Source organism: Globicephala melas, chromosome 2, assembly GCF_963455315.2.
Source record: "Globicephala melas chromosome 2, mGloMel1.2, whole genome shotgun sequence".
In the NCBI taxonomy this organism is placed as follows: Eukaryota; Metazoa; Chordata; class Mammalia; order Artiodactyla; family Delphinidae; genus Globicephala; species Globicephala melas.
The window spans coordinates 72,295,132-72,318,208 of NC_083315.2; the positions used below are offsets into that span (position 1 = coordinate 72,295,132).

The window sequence follows — 23,077 nt, forward strand, 5'->3', positions numbered from 1 at the left end:
AGATTTGTCTGTATATGGGGGAAATTTTGTTGAACCATGTAGGCTTGAAGTGGACACCAAATATTTCATTTTTTAAGGTGAATAACTTTAATAAGGCCTCAGAGAAAGAGCAAATATAGGAATAGCAGACAGATATTTGGAGGGTAAAAGGGTAGAAATGGATGTACTATGAAATGATCACTCAGTTCCTCGGAACATGACACTTTAAGACATGGACTGATACCAATGTGGCCATTAAAACAAAGCTAATGTTCAGTTTAATGTTCATAAATCAAATAGTGATGGCTTTTACACTCAATGATTTTGAGGTTAGCTATCCAGGAAATAGTCAGCTTGCAAGAGAGAAGGTAGCATAAGATCCTACAGTTATGTAGGATTTACTGCATACTGTACAGTGTATACATCATCCTGATTGGTAAGTACAGTGTGTCCTGTGGGAACCTTGAAAAACATAGAAACATACACATACACAAACATAACAAGGAAACTGATTTGGCCATAATCACACCATCCAGAGATTCTGCTTTTTAGAATGTTATCTTTATCTCTTCAAAAAGGTTTACATGTGTGATTAGAATGATTGTAGTGATGTCACATATGCAGTCTTACACTGCACATTAAAACTCATTCATCCTCCCCTCAGATGAAGACCAGGTCAATTCAGACAATGAGAAGTCTTCCAGTCACCTTTGGTCACACAGCAGTTTAGTTCAGTAATTAATGTCCAGCCCAGAGTAACAAGATAAACTTCCATCTTTACTTAACGGCAAAGTCCCCACCCCCACCTTTCCCACCCTCCAGTTTGCCATGTAGGTCCACTGCCTGCTGTGGGAAAGGGGGGCTTCTTTCTTCTTTCCTCACCCAGCGCTTCTGCTTCTCCTGTGACTTGCCCACTTGGTTTCTGATTCTATGGAGCTGGAGTATGAGAAGGGAGAAGAGAAAAGGACACAAGAGAATCTGTACTTGACTGATGCTCAGTACTATGTGGTCTTGGCAAGTATTTAGGCTCCTTCTTTCTCTCACAGAGCATTTCTGTGGGTTTTTTGGAGATCCCCTCCCCAACCCTATTGTTGGGAATTTCTCACTTATAATTCCCTGGATACTAGTGGATGCTTTCTCCTGGCTGATCATTTAAAATGCCTTGCTGAGCCTTTAAGATCTAGCAGTATATCTCCAGTTTGCTTTGCTGAGGTTCCTGTGTCGCTCCACGTGGCCCCTCTTGGGCAGGATCTCAGGCAGCTTCTCACCAATTCTCTCTGGCATGTGGCCCTCAAATCTGGCCCACAAGAAACAAACCTTCTCCCCATGACGGGAGTGAAATTACTTACCAAACTGCAGCCCTTAGTCCACCTCTGCCAGCTACTGACTCCAGCTTCTCTCTCTCCAGACTTTTCAGGCATGAGTGACACACTCCAGAGTTCTCCAAGTTGTCTCACTGAAATCTCTTCCCTGGGCTTAAAAAGGGGGAGAGAGAGATGAGCCTCACAAAACACCAATAACTCTCTTCCTCTCTAAGTAACTCCTCTTTGCTTCTGTAACTTCAGATTCTGTTTACACGCTTGAGGTGGATGAGAGGTTGAGTAGCAAGACTGTTTTGTGAACACCTTGAGAGATCCTCCATGGCTCTCTCACACCTGTTGTCTTAGGGTCACAGCTTAAACTGAGACTAACCTAGTTTTATATGTGTATGTATAAGTGGATATATATAAACAACTTTTGGCTCCCATAAGGCATGGGATTTGGCTGTGGCTGAGGTGAGATAGTTGTTCACCCACCATTTCCTCTTCTTCCTAGATATACAGCTATACAATATTTCCCTCTCCCCTTGCACTTATGTATTCTCATGGGAGTGTGACTCAGTTCTAGCCAAACGAATATGAGTGAGTATGACATGTGCCTCTTCCAGGCCAGGCCTGTAAAAACATCCCATAGGCGAACCCTCTAGATTTTTCCTTTTCCACTGCTTTGTGCAGTAGAATGCAACCGTCTCGGAAGCCACATGTTAAAAATGATGGCACCGCAAGTGGAGAAAGCTTGGGTCCTAAATTTTTACAAGGAAAACAGCCTCCCACCAATAAGGCACACATACTTATGTTAGACTTTACGAGAATGAGAAAGAATTGCTACTGTAAAAAGCCGCTGAGATTTTGCTGTTGCAACTGTGGGCATTGCCCGAACTAATATACCTTTTCTATGTTAGGGCATTGGATGTTTCTTCCTGATTTGCAAGATCCTTATATTTATTATTAAATATGTATTATTCACTTTTGTCATAAATTTTGCACACACACAGAAAAATCCCAGCTTGCTCTTTGCATTTAAAATTGTCTTTATGTTGAGTGCCTGAAAAAATTAAGTTTTATACAGTGGGATCTGGCAATCAGTATTTTTATGACTTGAGTCTTTTGCCATTATGTTTAGAAAGGTATTCTTGAATGTTGGTAATTATAAATTCAATCGCCAACCTCTCCATTGATATGCTGGTTTTCCCGGCAAGTCTTAATTCCTGGTTTGGAGGCTTCTCATCTAGAGCTACACTAAGATTTTGAAATGGTCACTTGAAACTCACTTTGAAATTCTGAGTGAAAGGTTCTCAGCTAAAGGGGGAAATGATATGTGCAGCTGGGCCTGGTGAATACGATTAATCTTAGACCATTAAAGAAAAAAGTCTTGTCAGAATTTACATAAGTAAAGTTCAACTTTAGAGTATCACTACTTTGTATCTTCATTCCCATTTCCCGCCAGACACTCAGCACTCCCAAGATAATTCTTGGATGGGTAGGAATCTTCAAGAACTCTGTCTTTATTCCTGGCCTTTGAGCCATGATTCACGAACCCAGGTTTCATGATGCCACCCTCCACCTTCTCTTGACCTCTATCCTATTTATTTAGATAACTGGAATGAAAAACAGAATCTGAATTAACATGAGCCCTCACATCTGCATTACTTATTCTACAACCAAAGTGGCAAAGAATGGCAGAATTTGTGCGACTTTGGGGAGGAGACCCCTAAAATCATGCTACCTCAGGCACTCCCACTTCATTTATGGGTAGGGGTGACCCTGAGTCAGACAGTGATTAATGTAATTATTCAGCATCTGATTTGATCATTTACCAAAAAAAACCCCAGTGTTTTCAATGGTCTGATTTCCAGTATTGGCATACTCAGGATTTCAGTGAAATACAAGATGTTATTTAGGGAAAAGTTATGTGTCAAAAGCATTTGCCTTCCTAGTACTTAACATAGTATCTGACATATAAGAGCCACTCAACACACATGTGTTGAATGATTGAAAACCTTTGCCATCCTTGGACACAGAGAGTGGCTTGGAGTTGTCATGTGCAAGCATACCTGAGAAACAAGAGTAACTGGAGGAAAAAATCATGAGAATTGAGGAGAATGAAAGCTTAGGACATCAAAACAACAACAAGAAGGAATGGAAAGACTAGAGCCAGGGATATGATCAGGTTGCTATAGGTGCTGGGAGACAAGGGCTGTCCAAGAAAATGGCACCTGCTTGAAGAACTACCATTTGTGAGAAACTAAGAAGGAGTTCCAAGGGAGAGAGAATCTAGGAGAAACAAAAATGACAGAGAGCCACTCCCAAAGCCTCATGGGAGAGAAGCAGAAAGATCGGTGCCTGCTCTGGTGATATATGAGCTCGGTCACTCCCCAGTGAAGGACTGTCCCTCTCACAAAGCAGGACTCTCCGTCACTTTGTGCACCCTTAAATCATCATGTGGGAAGACGTTGCTTTCTTTTTATTCAGCCCCTTACTGAAACGCTATCCTGAGGACTTCCAGAGCTGGGGCAGGAAGAGGAAGAATCTGAAATACTGGAAGGGGACTCCAGATATGGGGAAAGTTGACACCATCCCCCCACAAAGTGAAAAACAATGACCAGAACACCCGACATAAGAACTGCACCCCTGAACGGGCTAAGATCTACCCTGACACTGTTTCATCTGAAAAAGCAAACCATTTGTATGTATCTAAATGTGTGGCAGGGGACTTCCCTGGTGGTTCAGTGGTTAAGAATCCACCTGCCAATGCAGGGGACACGGGTTCGAGCCCTGGTCTGGGAAGATCCCACATGCCGCGGAGCAACTAAGCCCATGCGCCACAACTACTGAGCCTGTGCTCTAGAGCCCGCGAGCCACAACTACTGAGCCCACACGCCAAGAGCCCGTGCTCCACAACTAAGGGAAGCCACTGCAATGAGAAGCCCACGGGTCACAATGAAGACCCAACACAGCCAAAAATAAGTATAAATAAATAAATAAATGTGTGGCAAATACGCTTAGCATTTAGCAAGTCCTCTCCTATTATTTATCATTATCATCTCATGATTTAGTAAGTCAGAATAGCATCTCAGATTACTTTAGCAGTGAACAGGAGTGGAAGGATAAGAGGTCTAGGGAAGCTTAACTCCAATAAGGAGCTAAAAGATTAGATGGTTAAGGTCTAGAACAGTGGTTCTCAAAGTATAGTCAGCTGGACCAGAAGCATCAGCACAACCTGTGAACTTGTTAGAAATGCAAATTCTAACTTTTGGATTTTTTCCTTAGAAAAATTTCTCAGAAGAACAGTTATGGTACCAAAATATATAAACACCCTTAAGGCATGTTAAATGTATTTCTAAATTGTTTTCTAGAAGGATTATATCAATTTGCATTTCTATCAGCAAATAATAAGCATTCTAGTTTGACCACACATTTACCAGAATAGAGTTTCATTATTTTGGTTAGTTTGGGGCAAATATTATAGGACAATTATGGTACAAATAGAGGGGTGATTTAATTCTCATTCTTTTATCTCTCCCTTCCTTGTACTTGAAAGTAGAACATGAGTTGACATTGCCCATTCCCATCATTAAACTAGAACCAGAAACTTGAATTTTCTTATGACATTATTTGCTCAGGAGTCTGAATAAGGCAAGTCTGATTTGAATCACATCTAAGAGTTTAGTTAATTTGGTTCTCAAAAGAATTCTTAATAATAACACCACTTACAAGGTGCTATCAAAGTATGATCCTTGAAGTGTTAAATTGAAGTTTCAATATGAAAAGAAGGAAAAAATAAGAAAAGATAGAGTAAGCCACATTCAGTCTTTATAATTCCTCATATTTATATTATACCTTTAAACTAAGCACTTTGACATCAATTATTTCATTTGTGCCAACACTGTTATTCTAAGTCTTAAGAAGCTAAATAAAACAAAGCTTTCAGACGTTATGTGACTTGCCTAAGGTTACAGAGCTGCTTATAGCAGAGATTGACCAAAACCCTAGAATCTCTATTCATTCATCCAGCTATCCATCCATTCATTGATTAAGTGAATAAATATATATTGAACATGCTGTATTTCAGTGCTAAGTCCTGAGACTAGAGCACTGAACAAAAAATAGAAGTGGTCCTTGCCCACATAAAGCTTGTTGTTAGACAATAGGAAACAGACAGGGAAGCACTCAATTACATAATACATAATCAACTACATAAATTAAATTGTGGTACATGTTATAGAGGAAGGAACCATGGAGAGAATAATAGAGAGCTATTTTATTTAGATAGAATGGTCAGAGAAAGCTCCTCTAAAGAAGTGATATATAAGCAAAGATCTAAAGGATAACAAAGCTTCAGGCCAGAGCACGGTGTGTGTGTGTGTGTGTGTGTGTGTGTGTGTGTGCGCGTGTGGTAAAAGGTGCATTCCAGATAGATTCTGATGTCCAAATACCTGACATGGAAAAGCTTTGGACAAGTTTCAGGAATAGAAAAACCCCAGTCCAGCTGGTGCAATCTACAATCTCTTGCCGCAAACTGCAGAGGCCACGCACCCTGGAGCCTGCGCACCACAACTAGAGAACAGAAAACCTGCACGCCACAACTAGAGAGAAGCCCGCACACTGCAGTGAAAGATCCCACATGCCTCAACGAAGATCCTGCCTGCTGCAACTAAGACCTGATGCAGCCAAAAAAGATAAATAAATCTTTTTAGAAAATTAAATAAATAAAAGGGACCATTGAGTGCCCAGCACAATAAATGGGAAAAGACCTACAACATGGAACGTTCCATTATGAAATTTAGAACCCAGAGGTAGAAGACCCAGAGATAGACAAGAAGAAAATAACCACGTACAAAGTAAAAGGAACCAGGATACCATTGGACTTTTCAACAGCAACACTGAAAATTAGAAGAAAATGAAGCATTGCTTCAAAATTCTTATCGGTCATGATTTTTAACATAGAATTATATTCCTAGCTAAATTTTTAACCAAAAGGATGAAAATAGAGTACATATATTTTCATAATTGCAGGAATTAAAGGGAATGTACTCTTTCTTAGAAAGCTATTGAAGAATGTCCTTCAGCAAAATCAAGTTGTAAACCAAGAATGAGAAAGTGATGCAGGAAAGATTTTACTTAACACAGAAGAGTGATGAAGGGGAGTCATGAGATGTCAGCTGTGCAGGAAAACAGGGATTAACTGAAGCAGGAGGGCAGAAGGCTATGGAAGTAAAGACTCCAGAGAAAGAAATGGAACTCTTAGATTATCTGATGTGTTTGCTCTTTGGAGAAGATTATAAAAAGCCAAATAATACTGTTAGGAGTCCACTAATTCCGTGCATATGCTTCTTTGATAAAAATGAAAACCAGTTAAAAAAAAGAAAAAGAAAGCAAGCCACTGGATGAGTTTGCTCAGGGAAAGAGAAAAGCAGCTAAGATGGAGTCCTGAGAACATTCTGGCCCAGAGGTCAGATAAAGGGAAGAGTGGGTGTCATGGGAATCAGAAGGGAGAGTGTAAAGAAAGGGTGGATGACTGCTGAGACACTGAACAAGCTGAGAATTGAAAGCTGTCCTTTTGATTTAGCATCCTGGAGGTCTTCAGAAACTTTGGCATGCTCATTTCCCGGGGAAATCATTGGCAAGTTGGAAGGGGGCAAAAGCCAGAATGAAGTGGGATAAGTTAGTGTGAAGCCAACGTATAGACAACTCTATTTGTCTTAGTCTGTGAACTCAAGAAATAGTGGTATATGGAAAGAGATGTGGGGTCAGCAGAGACTTTTTGTTTTGTTTTCAGTAGATGCAGGAGATTAAATAGAGCATGTTTGTTTATTGGTGGGCCTGACCCAGTAAGAGAGAGAGGGACTGAAAATGTAGAAAGAGAGAACAACCAAAGTAGGACAGTGTTTGAGGGGATGAGAGCCACGGTGCATATAGAAAGGATTGGACTTTGATAGGCTGAAGGGCACTTTTTCCATTTTTACCAGAGCAAAGAAGGAGAAAATGGGCCCCAGTGAAGATTGCAGGTTTGGAGGAGTAAAGATGATTTTTCAGTTTTATGCATGAAATGAGAAGTCATCATCTGAGAGTAGAGGAAGGAATGTAGGAGGTTTCAGAAGAGAAAAAGAAGTTAAAAGTCGTCTTCTCAGGGAATAGGGAAGTAAGTCAACAAGAGAAAAATACAAGACTTGCTGGGCAGTTTTGAGTGTCCATTTGAAGCTGGAGCTCGCGAATTTAAAGTGATCATATAGCTCCATTGCATTTTTCTATCCACATTCAGGTACAAGTTTAGAGAAGGAGAAGGTGGAGTTTACCCAGTGCTACTGTCTTGTCTGACGAATAAGATGGAGGGAGTGAAGAGCAGAGGTTTTTTCAAGGAAAGGTAATAGTGAGGGAATGCTAGAATCTAGACTGATGGCCAGAGGGAATGGGCTAAAGACAAGATGGGGGGGATCAGTAGGCAGGATAGCTTTTTACCCCTGGGGGCTTTGCAGTCTCGAGGGAAAGTAGGCGTTTGAATATCATGACACAATGTAATCATTTTTGCTGGGATGGTCATTGGAAGAATAGGGTTGCATGCTTGTGGAGAGAACCTGTGGGGGCTTTCCTTCAGGCTGGTGTCCATGGCAGAGCTAAAAGTGCCAACTTCTGAGTTCCTGCCATCCTTCTTCAGAGTCCCGAGGGAAAGAATTTATTTAAATGAGAGTTGACCTAAAGTTGATTCCCAGGTCTCTTCTAGCAAGAATACCCTATGTACTGTAGAAGCCAAGGCCTAGGCTATCAGAAAACTGGTGTTTTAAATCCTGGGGCTGCCACTTAATGGGCTGTAAGGCTTCAGGGAAGCACATAATCTGCCTGACCTTGAGAAATATCCCTGGTTTTTAACGAGTTTCTTAGAGACCTGATTTTGAATGAGCAGAATGTATGTGTCCCGCCATAGAAAAGAGAACATCATGCATCATCTTACACATAAGTGATAGGGTTTTATTATGTCAAACGAGGAATGTCCAACTGGCCTTGCTGAATACTTATCGTGAAGAGGAAGAGCTATGGATCAATTACTCTGAAATCAATTATTTTGGTTGACATTTCCAGGAATAACTGCGTGGTAAATTCTAATCCCATAAGATGTGACCATTTAGTTACTTTTTCCCTGTTCCTCTAACTAGCATGTTTCCTCCAGCTTCAGGAGTTTTGCACCCAGGATGCTCTTCCCCAGATCCACCCACATTTAGAGCTTCACATTCTGCAGGTTTCATTTGAACACCAACTCCTTGGAAACACCCTCCCTGACCACCTTCTTGCGTACAGTCTCAAACCCACTACCCTTATTCTCATAGACACAGTCTGTTAGTTTTCTCCTAGCACTTAGCTAGCAACTTTTATAATTATGTATTTATTTGTGTCATTTATCATCACATCCCCTGTCTAGTGCCCAACAGATGGAAGACATTAAATTTATATTGAAAGGTTGAAAAACTGGAGAATATCAATATCTTGGCTATGATGACTTTTTGTGTGATTAAGTGGTTACGTGATTGTGGGGTTTCCCACACTGGTTTTCCTTCTATTTGGGCAGTGATCCTGTGTTGGTTTTTTCTTAATTAAAAAAAAATTTTAATACAGTTTTAAAGGTTACTTTCCATTTACAATTATTACAAAATATTGGTTTTATTCCTCGTGTTGTAGAATAATACATCCTTGAGCCTATCTGACCCAATAGTTTATACCTCCTCCTCCCCCACACCTATGTCACCCCTCCCCACCACTGGTACCCAGTAGTTTGTTCTCTATATCTGTGAGTCTGCTTCTTTTTTGTTATATTCACTGGGTTGTTGTATTTTTTAGATTCCACATATAAGTGATGTCATACTGTATTTGTCTTTCTCTGATCTATTTCACTTAGCTTTATGCCCTCCAAGTCCATCCATGTTGCTGCAAATGGCAGAATTGCTTTTTTTTTTATAGCTAGGTAGTATTCTATTGTGTATATACAACTTAGGTTGTTTCCACATCTTGGCAGTTGTAAATAATGCTTCTATGAGTGAGCCTGAATTTTGTTCCCAAGAGTATGCCTAGTACGTGACAGGTGCCCCTGAAAATGCATTGGCTAAGTAAAAAAATTGAGGGATGAATGAATGGATGGATAGACAAATATGTTTCACAAATAATTTTCTACAAGAAATAACATTGCCCAAATATAAGTATTCTACAGATGTTTTATTGAGATTTTCTTTTAGCCCAGTGAAGGTCACTTCCAGTGGCCTCAGAAGTTTTTCATGCTATTTCATCCTTGTTATGTGAAGTATTACTTAAGACCACAGTCATTCGACTATGTGGATTCAGAAGAGCACCTTTGGAGAGGAATCCTGTTCCTGCTCAGAATTTTCCCTAAAATTTACTCACCTCAGAGCAGGGTTGAGATGGCTTTTGTTCAGGTTGTGTTCTTGTTAAGCAGCTGTGCCCAGTTTTCAGTTAACTCATTTGGGTCTCCACTCAACCAAAGCCCCCTGCTGTTTGAATAATCTCTGACTCACTGCTACTTAGCATCTTCCAAGCTGAGCTTAGGAAAATGGCACTGAGGGATGACAATAGAGAGAAAGGTTCCTTGAAGGATACGTCCACTTCTCCAAGTTGTCCAGATGTAGTTCTGAATTAAACCAGAGCCCCCAAAAGCTAGGTACTAGACCATATCCCATGTGTCCCAGAAGGACTACATTTCTGAATTATGCTTGGTTTTGATGCATTAGCCTCCACTGGGGATCACTGTAAACATAACTGCATGAAAGCCATCCTAGGGTCTAATGTAAGTAACTGTTGAGAAAGTCGTTCACTGCGGCACACCATATTCCCTGTAGGAAGGGCCACAATAGATACCCTCACATGATCTGGGTGTGAAGAAAGGCTTGCTTTCTTTGAGAATTGTTTATTTTTTTAAAATTACATAATCATTGTGAATTGTTCAATGATCAGATTCCCCTTTTCTTGTTGGCTTCTGGAAAGTTGAGAACCAAGAATGGCTCACCCCTAGCAGGCATGCACTCCTCATGTGCTCATTGAGAGCCTCATTCCTGGCTCTACTTTGCACCCAGATTTTTCTTCTTGCCCCCACATTTAAACTTTTGCTGTCTTGTCCTGTGTTAGATATTCTCGGACATTGCTTCATATTACTTTATGGATGAAAGTAGAACACAAATAACTGAAAATTCATAATAATCTCTGTCTTGCTGAATTACTGTAAGAATTACCCATAAAACACATACTCAATTTAAAATATCAAAGGTATTCAAGTAATGATTCTGCTGCAGCTACTGTTATTGCTGGTGCTGGTGCTGTTATTGCTGCCTACACTCTATGGTCTCACCTTAAATTTCCTTACCTTACTAATCAAGCATTGCCTGTAGCTTTAAAGAGACCCTGGTTAGATTATTGCGTTAGTTTCCACCCTCCTTTCTCCCACACAGTTACCCTAATGGCACGTACTGGATAACAGCTGGAGAGTATTAGGGATGTCAGTCTGGTTTTAATTTCATTAAGAACTACTTGAGACTGCTTCACAGATCTGGCCGCTAACCACCTCGTGAGAGAAGGGAAGGTACTGAGCTTTGAAAAGAGGGCCTGTTCAGGATCCTGTGAATCATTTGGAAGCATTGATCGTCAGCTAGGACTTTGCCACCCAGAGTGCGCTGAGCAAGCCAGCGGCATTGGCCCCACCTGGGCACTTTGTCTGTCAGGCCTCCTCCAGACCTACTGAATCCGTGTCTGCAATTTAATAAGAACCCCAGGTGGCTTGTATGCACTTTAATGTTTGAGAAGCACTGAACTGGGACAAACTGTGAGGACAGCACTCTGAGCACCCTGCATTAGCTGATGGAGGAGTGCCATGCTGCCAGCCCACTTGGCAGAATTTCGATGGGATTATGGGAAGCATGTGCATGCTGTGATCTGATGAGTGGTTCAGATCCTAGCTCTACCACTGGTGTGCTGTGCGACCTCAGACAATTGGCTTCACCTTTCAGAACTCGTTTCTTCATCTGTTATATAGAAATAATCACACACATGCCCCTTGGAAGGTTACTATGAGGATGGAATGAAATTGTGTATGTTAGAATGACCCACAAAGACATTTAAAAGTATGACAGTTGCTAAACAATGCCTTATGACAACTGGCTGCAGTCTTTGCCTAAAGGACACTGGGTGTTGTGGGTTGTCTCTAGACCACAGGACCTAGAAGGTGGCTATCTATGGACCAGTGCCAGAGTCACTGCAGGCACTGTCTCTGAGGGTATAGGGCTCTCCAGACTATCAGTATCTGCCCTTGGGGCTTCTCTCCAAGCAAAGCTTAGCCGGGACCTTCTTGCTTGATTCTACCCTAAGGGGAAACCAACTGGGAAGGAGTAGGCCACCCTAAAGAATAGGAATTATTAGTCCCATTTGATAGGCAAAGAAAGGGGAATTGATTGACTCACAGCTGACATTCACAGACTTGGTGTTTGGACACAGCTTTTTCAACCCTGTGCTCTTTCTATCTACATGATGATGATTGTGGATACATTGACCCCACCATTATAATTGGGATTTAATTAATACCAGTCAAATAGTACCAATCATAAGGTAAGGTGCCCTCCTCTTTAATGCACACACAGGATACACAGTCCATTCACCAAAATAAAGACTGTCTTGTTTAAACACTTTTGTAAATACAAATGGTGTCTCCTTAATTATAACTCCCTACTATCCCACTGGCCTTGGGGCTCTAAATCGATTTTATGGTTCTGCTCATTGCAATGAGGATTCATCTTACATTGAATGGTCCTTTTCCTTAAGGACAGGGACCAGTGGCTTCCTGGCGTCCACTCTACATGATTAACTTGGTAATATGTCACCTGCATCTTCCTGGGCTCAAAAGAATCGACATTTCACATCAGGACCTTGATTTACTAACCGTCAGCTCAGAAGTCTGTCATCAATTGGGATGATTTCTTACTCCCTCCCGACTGCACGACTTTGCCAAGGTTCTGGTGAGTCAAGGCCTGACCTTGCAGGCAAAAGGCATACTGTACCTCCCTCTTTAATTGGTTTAATTGTCTGCCTGTAAAGGTAGGCAGCAAGCTTTTCTGGTTTTTCTTGCAAATTTCCTACATGTTGGAGATGTGACTTCAAGACAACCTCATATGGGTATCTGAGGAATTTCTTCTTTATTGAGACTTTATTGTTAGGATCTTTGATTCAGCAGTCTTTTAGTTGGAAGGAACAGATTCGCTTGGTGCCTCTGGGAGGGAAAAAGAAGAGATGAAATGAAAAGATACATGTGTATGCTCACCCAGGAAAAGTTGAAGCAGTGGGTAGTAGCAAAGTCACAGACTGGGCTTTCTTTGGGGAGAAGCTCTTCCTATCTGTCAACTACACTTTCACGAGGACTCCTGCTCTGCTTTTATTTCTGCTGTGTTTAGTTGTGATTTCCTCATAACTTCATCCCACATCCTACATCATGGCTGACAGGTCCTCTACTCCATGGATATTCTTTTACACTCAGGCCTTACTAACTGGCAACAACCTCTCAGTCTCCACATGGCAAGATTCCTTAAAGAGAAATCAGATTGGTCCAGTTTGTTTTTACTGGTCAGGCCTTGATTGCCTTCTAGTTGAGTGTCTACCCTGGTCCAGTCTGATCATGACTCCCTCATCTCCCTCTTTCAGTAGTGACCATGAGCAGGGTAGGTCCTCTGGGAGCCATCATGGGCAGGACATGAACTTGTTAGTCCAGGCACATCATTGTCATTCCAGTCCTCTGATCCTTGGTTTAGTCAGGGCAGAACAAGTATGCACAAAGTTGCGTCAGCTACAAGTAGCGCCTGTTAAACTCCCCCATCCCCAGTGACCTCAGGAGCACCCAAACACAGCAAGAAGGGTGAGTGGGAGAACAGACAGCAAACACCCCGTAAGGAAGTATATGGCCCTGGCCAAATCCCTGGGGCACTCCAGGCCCCTCTGTTTAGACCCTCCAGGTCTTGTGTCTTGCTGACTTCCTGCCTCTAGTTAATCCTAACCTGTGACTCCATAGACCCAGCCCTGAAATCTTAGTTCCCAGGTTCTGACCTGTGATTCCTGATCTCTGATGCTTGTCCTCTTATCTAACTTGTTTTCCTTTTCATATCCTCATTTTGAAAATCCAGCTTGAGGATAATAATATACTATAGTGTCTGCCTCAGTTATGGGCATCTAGCACAAGGATAGTTAGTGGAACGACACCCATAAAATAAACTGATTCTTTCCTCTAGAAATAATGTGATTGGGCCATTCACTTCATAGAATATCAAGTGGCCATCAACACCGAGAAAAAGCATATATGAAGAAAGATTCTAAAATAGAATGTTAAAAAGAATGTGGAACTGTTCTTACACTATGAATATTCTTATATAAAATATGAGATACAGGGATTAAGAGAGACGGAAAATTTTGAAAGAGAAAAGCTAGGGGTGTTCATTTTGCACTTTTTCTGAAAATTCTTCAGAGTTTGGGTTGCTATACTGCTTTTACATGTTGTTTAGAAGGGAGGTGGGGGTGGGATGAGAATGGTGTGAAACTACAGAACAAGTAATCAGAGGGAGAAGGCAGTTCTTTCTAATTAGCTGCCACAGTTGGACGTGCGAAGCCAGCCTGCTGCTCCCTCGCACTCCCTTGAAAACAGCAGAAATGTTTCAAGGTGCTTTGCCAAAAGTGATCAGTAAACTTTCTTTCAAGTCAGCTTGGTCAAAGTGATGATTAAACGATGGAGGATGCTGACCAGAAGTATGGAGATAGAGTGGGGTCCTAATGGAGTGAAGAGAATAGAGTCTGGGGATCAGATTGAAAGAACAGAAGCATTCTGGGCAGGAAGCACCAACAGCATGAAGCAGAATGGCCTTCCAGGGTGATGTGTTTGGAGGTAACTGAGACACCCAGAGAAGATCAAGTCTTCGTTGGTCTTCGGGAGTGCAAGGGACCCACGTCCCAAAGGCGGCCTGTATGTTAACCAAGATTCCGAGGCCCAGGCGACTAAGTGATAGGGGGCACTCAGGATGGGGAGGTCAGCCCTCTGGAGCTAATATTGTCCAGCTACCAGAGTTATGAAAGCAGAATCGCCCAGCCATGTGCAGCACCAGGGATAGTCGCCCCAGGCCTCATTACATCAGCCTCCCTACACTTCAGCTTTCCAGCAGGGCACCATGGCCTCGCGTGATCTGGCTGCCCTGCTCTGAGCAGCAGTTAACACAGGGAGAATGTGTTTGTTTGTGTGCTGCATACTAAACTGGTCTCTATCGTGTATAAGTGACGTTAGACTTCCCAAATAAGCTGCTCTTCTATTGATGACTGTCATGTATCTGAATCCCAAGAAGCATGTCTGTATCACCGTGGACTTCAGGTAAAAGATTCTAGGCCTTGACTGTAACCCCTTTGCAGCTTGACAGGAGATAGGCAGTGGCTCTCTGGATGAGGATCTTAGTAAATCTGAGTTCTATTACCCCATAGATGCCAAAGAAGTAAGGATGAAAAGTAAGGTGGTAGGGTAGCCAGAATGTTGAACTAAGAGTCCAGGAGCTGTATTCTCTCAGCAGCTCTGCAACTCACATGTTGTGTACCTCTGGCAAATCATTCAGCCTTTCAGGATCTGAGTTCCTCTTCTATCCTATGGGAATAGAACTATTTCAGATTTGTTTTAAGTTATGTTAATAATTACTGGATTCAGTTCTATTCCTTTAAACCTGTCAACCCAAGGTTTCCTACCCAGAACCCAATAATAATTAATCCCTGAGAGTTTCTTGTATGAATTACAGTCCATATCCTGAACTGTTTCATCCTGTCCAGCCTTGCTTCCTAGCTGCTCACACCTCAGGTCTTCTCGGCTTCTGCATCTCATTTCTCATCAGTGTTGAGATGAGCCTCTTGGGGAAGAAGCCTCTGATTCCAGTCTGCCCCTTCTCCAGACACTCTCCGTTTGGACCTGGCATTCTTTGAGACCCTCCCCGTGACATCCTGACTCACTGGACCCTCCCTGGCACCATTTTCACTGCATTTCACCCTGGATCCAACAGTGAGAACTACATAATCATTATTTAGTGCTCTGTGATTTTTTTTGAGAGTCCTGCCCTTAATCAGAAAGCATGTCGGTATAAGACAGGAGCTGGGCCTTGCTTCTTCCTCTTTTGTTGTTTAAGAAATATTCTATTTAATATTTCACATAATTGTCCTGACTTGGGGACTGACTATATTTTAAAAACAAAAAATCCTGAACGAACCTGAAAACACTCTGTTGTAAAGTTCATTACATATAAAGTAAGCCCTAAGAGACATGAAAATGTATCCCATAAACAAAAGAAGAATTTTAGGGACAGCTCGTTTGGAAAATGCTGTACCATGCATAAAAGCATATTAACGGCTCTGAGAAATACTATATTAAAGAAACCTATTTAAATTTGCCTAATCCGCTATTTGTCACATTAATCTGACCAAGAATCCTTTGTTCATGAACATCTATTCGTATATATCACAGCATTGGAGCTACGCAGGACATTTAGGGAAACATCCATTTAGAAAATTGAGACAACTTTAATGTTCCCTATCTATCTATTTATCTGTCTATCTATCTATTGCTGTCTTTCTCTTTTCTCCTATCATCATCATGGTTGTTATCATTTAATAAACCTCCAGTTGTCTGAAGGTTATAATATTAGTGATCAGAAAAAAGGCTGATGCAGTGCTACACAAATACTGTGTTATACATTGAGAATGGCTTGTGATGATACATTGAATGTGTCGCTTAGAAATAACTTAATAGTTACCTGCAGGCATCAAGTCCTAGATATGTGAAGTGTATTAGACACTCTGGGGAAATAATCAAAGAAAAAAAAGAGAAGACTTTAAGAGGCTTATAATCAAGTTGGAAGAAATAACTATCATGTTACATACAAAATAATTTGAAAATAACTCTGAAGAAACCTATTACTGCCCGAAAAATAGTAAAATAAAGTCTATAGAGCTATCTAAGAAAATAATGGTCAAAGGAAAATGGAATTGATATCAGAAGTAACTGGAATTGGATAATCAGAGAGCAATAGAATTCTGGAGGCTGGAAAACATTTGGGCAAGGCATAAAGAACTTAGCAGACCTGGGAAAACTAATTCTAAACTCGCAGAGGAAATTGGCAAGACTCCATTTTATTTCACAGAATCTGCAAAAGACTCAGGAGTTGATCCAGTCAGTTACCTCAGGAGGCGCAGGGTTGGGGTACAGGTTGGGTATATGGAGAGATTTAAATTAAGGATGCTGGGTTGGAAGTCTAGGGAGCATTTAGATCTCCAGATCCCCTTCACTTCTCCTAACAGCCCAGGAAATGCCCTTCCTTTACCCCCAATAAAAGGATAAAACAGAGTCTGTGGTTTGGGGGAAGTCGGCACAGTTGAGGATGGGTGTACTGGAGCGAAATTGCAGCAATTAGCAAAACATAGACATATTAAATGGCAAGAGCGCCAGTTCTCCCACCCCTGCCCCAGTCTTTTTTTTTTTTTTTTTAACATCTTTATTGGAGTATAATTGCTTTACAATGTTGTGTTAGTTTCTGCTGTACAACAAAGTGAATCAGCTATATGTATACATATATCCCCATATCCCCTCCCTCTTGAGCCTCCCTCCCACCCTCCCTATCCCACCCCTCTAGGTCGTCACAAAGCACCAAGCTGATCTCCCTGTGCTATGCAGCAGCTTCCCACTAGCTATCTATTTTACATTTGGTAGTGTATATATGTCAATGCCACTCTCTCACTTCGTCCCAGCCTCCCCTTCCCACCCTGTGTCCTCAAGTCTGTTCTCTACGTCTGCATCTTTATTCCTGCCCTGCCACTAGATTCATCAGTACTGTTTTTCTAGATTCCATATATATGTGTTAGCATATGGTATTTGTTTTTCTCTTTCTGACTGACTTCACTCTGTATGACAGACTCTAGGTCCATCCACCTCACTACAACTAACTCAATTTCATTCCTTTTTATGGCTAAGTAATATTCCATTGTATATATTGCCACATCTTCTTTATCCTTTCATCTGTCGATGGACACTTAGGTTGCTTGCATGTCCTGGCTATTGTAAATAGAGCTGCAATGAACATTGTGGTTCTTGAACTCTTTTTGAATTATGGTTTTCTCAGGGTATATGCCCCGTAGTGGGATTGCTGCCACAGTCTTTTGGGAAAATAATGGCAGGGAAGCCAGGCAGGTACGATCCAGACAGACCTCAGAAAGGGTCAGTTCTTGGGAATCTGAACTGCCTAAGAAGGAACATTGAAACAAAAAAGCACGGTGAAACAAAGATGTAAGCCATCTAGGGAAAGCCTCTAAAGTGGAAATTGAAGACCAAAGTAAACAGAAATAAGCAACTTGAAGGAAACAGAGATGAAATGGGAAGAAACTTGTAAAATATTATCATCAGTGTCCTAAGAGACAGATTAGAAGATACTTCAACCATGAAATAAGAACAGTGTACCAGGACTTCCCTGGTGGCACAGTGGTTAAGAATCCGCCTGCCAATGCAGGGGACACAGGTTTGATCCCTGGTCAGGGAGCTAGGATCCCACATGCTGCAGAGCAACTAAGCCCATGCGCCACAACTACTGAGCCTGCACTCTAGAGCCTGCGAGTCACAACTACTGAGCCTGTGTGCTGCAACGACGGAAGCCCGCACGCCTAGAGCCCGTGCTCCATAACAAGAGAAACCACCACAATGGGAAACCCGTGCACCACAACGAAGAGTAGCCCCCGCTCGCTGCGACTAGGGAAAGCCTGCGGGCAGTGATGAAGACCCAAAGCAGCCAAAAATAAATTAATTAATTAAAAAAAAAAAAGAACAGTGTACTATAAAAAGAGTCAAGGAAGGAAAATTCCTTGAAAGTTAGGAAAAAACAAAGAGGAGAGAAAAAGTAAGAAAATTAGACAGTTCAAGAAGTTCAACATCTAAAAGTTCTAGAAAAGAACAGTAAAAACGCATGGAAAGAAACAATCAATAGAATACAAGAAAATTTCCCAGAGATAAAGAACCCAAGTTTCCCATTCAAGAAAGCTAAGTGCCCAGAAGAGTAGATAGCAATAGACCCATACAAAGAAAATCATTCTGAAATTCTAGAACACTCAGCTTGAAGAGAAAAACATATAAAGTTCCAGGAGGAAGAAAACAGGTCACATAGGAAGAGCTATGAGGAATCAGAACGACTTAAGAGTTCTCAGAATTAACATTGGAAAGTGTTAGGCAATTGAGCAATACCTTCTTTTGAAATTCTAAAGGACTATTGTTTCCAGTCTAGAATTTCATAATAAGCCAAATTATCATTCAAGGAAGAGTATAATAGACATTTTCAGTGATGCAACATATCAAAATATTTACTCACCCCAAGACAATAGAAAACATGGGATACAGGAAACAGTAGATCCACCAAGAGGGAAGAATACGCAGGTGAAGGAAGATCCATGGATGACAATGGTCCACTCGGTGTAGAGAGCAGTCAGTCTACTTTGGAGCAGGTCAGAAGTCTCCCATAGGGACTTATTCAGAAGATAAAGCTGATAGAATACTGCATCTGAATGTCCTGAAAAGAGATTTAGACAATTGGTGAGCAGTTTAGTTTGGGATTTGAAGTAGTGCTAAAACATAGAAGCTAAGCAAAGAAACAAGTAAAAATATCATCATTATTTAAGCAAAACCAACAAGATGCGGGAAAGGAAAAGCTGTCTCAGTTTTGAATAGCACTTACATAGTCTTTATAACACTAATGTAGTCATATTTAACCAAAATTACCATATGACTCCATTAATAGGTGGAGAGATGGGAAGAGTACATTGTGTGTAGGAGCAGAGGAAGGAAAGAAAGACAAATTCTCAGCCCTTATAGTGAGAAATAAATACTTCTTACTAAAACTGAAAAATCATGAGGTAGCAGTGCAAGCATATTTTCCATAAATCTTGAGGTAAATGTCAAAATGATCAGCTAAAAGTTTTTGCCCCTGGGGAGAGAAAAATGGTAAGTGTAGGGAGAGGTGCTGGGGGAAGGGAAGGTTCTTTTTTTTGGTAGCAAACCTTAGAGAAACCATTTTACTCTTTAAAGTGTGTGCATTTATAACAAACTGTAAGAAAAAAAATGAGGGAAGGCTTTACAACTCATTTTATAAGGTTATAATAGCCTTGATATATATGAAAATGAATTTATAGACCAATCTGTTACAAGCATAGATACAGAAATCTCATATAAAATATTAACACATATAATTTAGCAACATTTAAAAATAATATGCCAAATCCAAATATATTTAATCCCAGAAATCAAAGAACAAAAAAGCATTTAAAAATTAATCAATATAACACACTGAGTTAACAAATGAAAGGGGAAAACATGAGACCATTTAAATAGATTTAGGAAAATCATTTGATAAAATGTAATCTTTATTCAGGAAATAGACTCTAAGCAAACTAAATTGTAGAGACCATTTCTTTCATATGATAATAGGTATCTAAAATCTACATCATACATTATATTAAATGAAAACTTTAGAAGCAGTTCCATTAAATTGAGAAACATAACAAGAATACTCACTGTCACCACTTCTAAGATTCTAGCCATTGCTTTAAGAAAAGAAAAAAAAAGTCATAAGTCTTAGAAAAGAGAAATGTCTTTATTTATAGTGATTTTTTATAGGAAGTCTACCAAAACTTCCATAATTAATAAGAAATTAATAAGAAAACTCAGCATGATATCTGGATATCATTTTACTATTCAAAAGTCAATATTTTTAGGGGCTTCCCTGGTGGCACAGTGGTTGAGAGTCCGCCTGCCAATGCAGGGGACATGGGTGCGTGCCCCGGTCTGGGAATATCCCACATGCCACGGAGTGGCTGGGCCCGTGAGCCATGGCTGCTGAGCCTGCGCGTCCGGAGCCTGTGCTCCACAACGGGAGAGGCCACAACAGGGAGAGGCCCGCGTACCGCAAAAAAAAAAAAAAAAAGTCAATATTTTTATATATACCAAAAATAAACTCTCATAATGAACTGGAAATAAAATTTTCATTCACAATAGCAACAAATCTCTGAGATAATTAGTATGAAATCAACAAATATGTGTATTATAGCTCTGGAGAAAATTTCAAAGCTTTATTGAATCACATAAAAGATTGTCTGATGTGATAGAAATGGTATCATGTCCATCAACTGGGAAACTCAATATCACATATATGTCAGCTCTCACCCAATTTAATCTATAAATACAAAGAATGTCAGTTAAAATTCCAAGGAAGTTTTTAGAACTTGGCAAGTTGATCCTTAAGTTCATGAGGAAAAGAAAAATGTGTAAAGTAGCCAATACAATTTTGGAAAAAAGAACAAGATTGGGGTTGTTGGTGGTGCCTGCCCTATCAGATGCCGATGCCTTATAACACTATACTAAATGAGACAGTACATTATAGACATAAAGACAGAAAAATAGACCAATAAAGCAAATAGAAACAAAGCCATCAGAAGTGAAAATTGATATATAACAGAGATGGCATTGCAAATCAGGGGACAGAAATGGACTGTTAAAACAATAAGCGGGAATTCCCTGGTGGTCCAGTGGTTAGGACTCCAAGCTTTCACTGCCAAGGGCCCAGGTTCAACCCCTGGTTGGGGAATTAAGGTCACACAGCCGTGAGGCGCGGCCAAAAAAAAAAAAAGAAGAAGAAGAAAAAAGAAAAAAAAAGAAAAAAAAAACCCTAATAGGATGTGGGGACAATTGGCTATCTATATGGAGAAAGATAAAATTTGAAACCCTATCTTATACCATACACATAGGTGGATTAAAGAATTGTGTGGGAAAAGTTTCATAAAGTATTCTTTATGAAAATGTAGAAGAACATATTATGATTTGGGGTAAGGAAGGATTCTATAAACAAGACACAAAATGTGATTATATAAAAATTTTAAAATTCTGTTCAACAATAGACACAGAAAAATGAAGAAAACAAAGCCCAGGTTGGGGGAAAGTATTTGCAATGCACATAACTTACAAAGGATTGATAGTCAAAACCAATAAAGAACTCTAGAAATAAAAAAACAAGCAAACCGATGGGGTAAAGGGCAAAAACTAAATAACAGTCCAGAAAAGAGGCACCTCAAATGAAAAATAAGCAAATGTAGCAACACTTATCCCTACTAACAATCCGAGGAAATGCAAAACAAGACAATCAGAGGCCAGTTCATACCAACCAGATTGGCAAATATTAAAAAGCCTGATGACATTAAATGTTAGCAAAATGTGGGGAAATGGAGGCTCTCAAGAACTGCTGGTGATGATGCAAATCAATACTGCCTCTTTAGTGGGTGATTTGAAAATATCTAGAAAAGTTGAAAATGTGTGTGCCTTACATATATTCCAGCTTTTCCACTTTTACTATGTACCCTAGAGAAATGTATACCAAGAGCCATGTATACCAAGAGCCATGCAGAAAAATGTACATCCTAGCATGGTTTGTAATAGCCAAAAACTGAGATATGATCTAAGCTAACAATGGCTGTTACCCTTTGGATAGAAACTTTAACGCCATGACGTATCTTATGTGGCTGCATTAAATATCTCCAATATAAGCAGCTCAGGAGTTTTACATTCAGCCATTTCAGGCCCAATGTCATGTGAGCTACACACACTCTAAAAAGAAAACCTTTCTATTCCATGTTGCAGCTTGGTGCCTGTTATCAAAGGGACAAAGCCATATCATCATTTAGAACAGAGCTCAGACACCTCAGTTGTGACAGGTTCAAAGCTCAAGTTTGCCAATTTGAGAGAATACAAATGTAATCTTTTTGGATATGAACAAAGACTGACAACTATGTTGATCAAATATTTATTTGCCAATTGTAAAAATGTCTTTTAATTTTGTACGTTTGCTCTTAGTGAGAGCCACAGGTTCTACAAGTGTAAATGTGGATGGAATGGATCGATATAAGCTAATTCCCTGATGATCAGTGGGCTCCTCTGAACAGTCCCTGGTGACACATTCTCCTTTGAACACTTAGTACTTTTGGCAAGAGGCACCACTTGGACCAGGCAGCTGTGCTTTCCAGAGCTCTGAACATCTGTCCAAATGGTGGCACAAAACCTGCCTGTCCCAAATTGACCTCATTACTCATTTATAAACATCCAAATAGATGATAGGGGAAAATCATCCTTGTGCTGCACGAGGGATGGCTCATTATACACTCCCCATCAGCTCCGCTGCTGGGTTGCATTGCTGGGGAGACCTGGAGAGCTTTTCAAAGGGCTTAACAAACACCACGTTACCACTTTGGATACAGCATGGACATAACAAGCCTGGAAGAAAAGAATAGCCTTTGTCCCACCTATTCAGAGATGATTCATATATGTAATATGAACACATCGTCCAGAGCACTCGTTCTTTGATGCTTGTTTCCTGTTTCCTCTTTTAATGAGCAGCCCAGGTTTCCCTGTGTGCTGTGGGCTTTGTGAGCCCCTAAATGGTTTCTAGGGAGCTGCCAGTAGCATTAGCTGGTTTGGTAAAGCATTTGGACTCTTGCCCAGTTTCCACTTCACCTTCAGATGAGGAGGAACCCAGTTGAAAGCCCTGATCAGACTCTGTGCTTCCTGTAGTTTTTCTGAAAGCCCAAGGGCAGCCTGAGAAGGATGAAATGTTTCTGTTCAATTTTCAGATCAAATCCAAGTAACAGGAAATTAGTAATGCTGTTAAGCATGAGCTCCTTTTTTGTACAAAGGGTGCTTTATTTTAGAA

The 23,077-nt window shown here is 40.6% G+C and overlaps 1 long non-coding RNA gene across 1 annotated transcript in view; it reads right to left on the reverse strand.

Annotated features, from left to right (window-relative positions):
- Positions 1-501: 501 nt before the first annotated feature.
- LOC132596845 (uncharacterized) overlaps positions 502-23,077 on the reverse strand; it is a 119,224-nt gene continuing 96,648 nt past the window's right edge. Inside the window, exons 2-4 of the long non-coding RNA XR_009562978.1 lie at positions 18,698-18,895; positions 1,329-1,454; positions 502-915 (exon numbers count right to left, since the gene is read on the reverse strand). This is a non-coding gene — a long non-coding RNA (uncharacterized lncRNA). The remainder of the gene's footprint in view (positions 916-1,328; positions 1,455-18,697; positions 18,896-23,077) is intronic.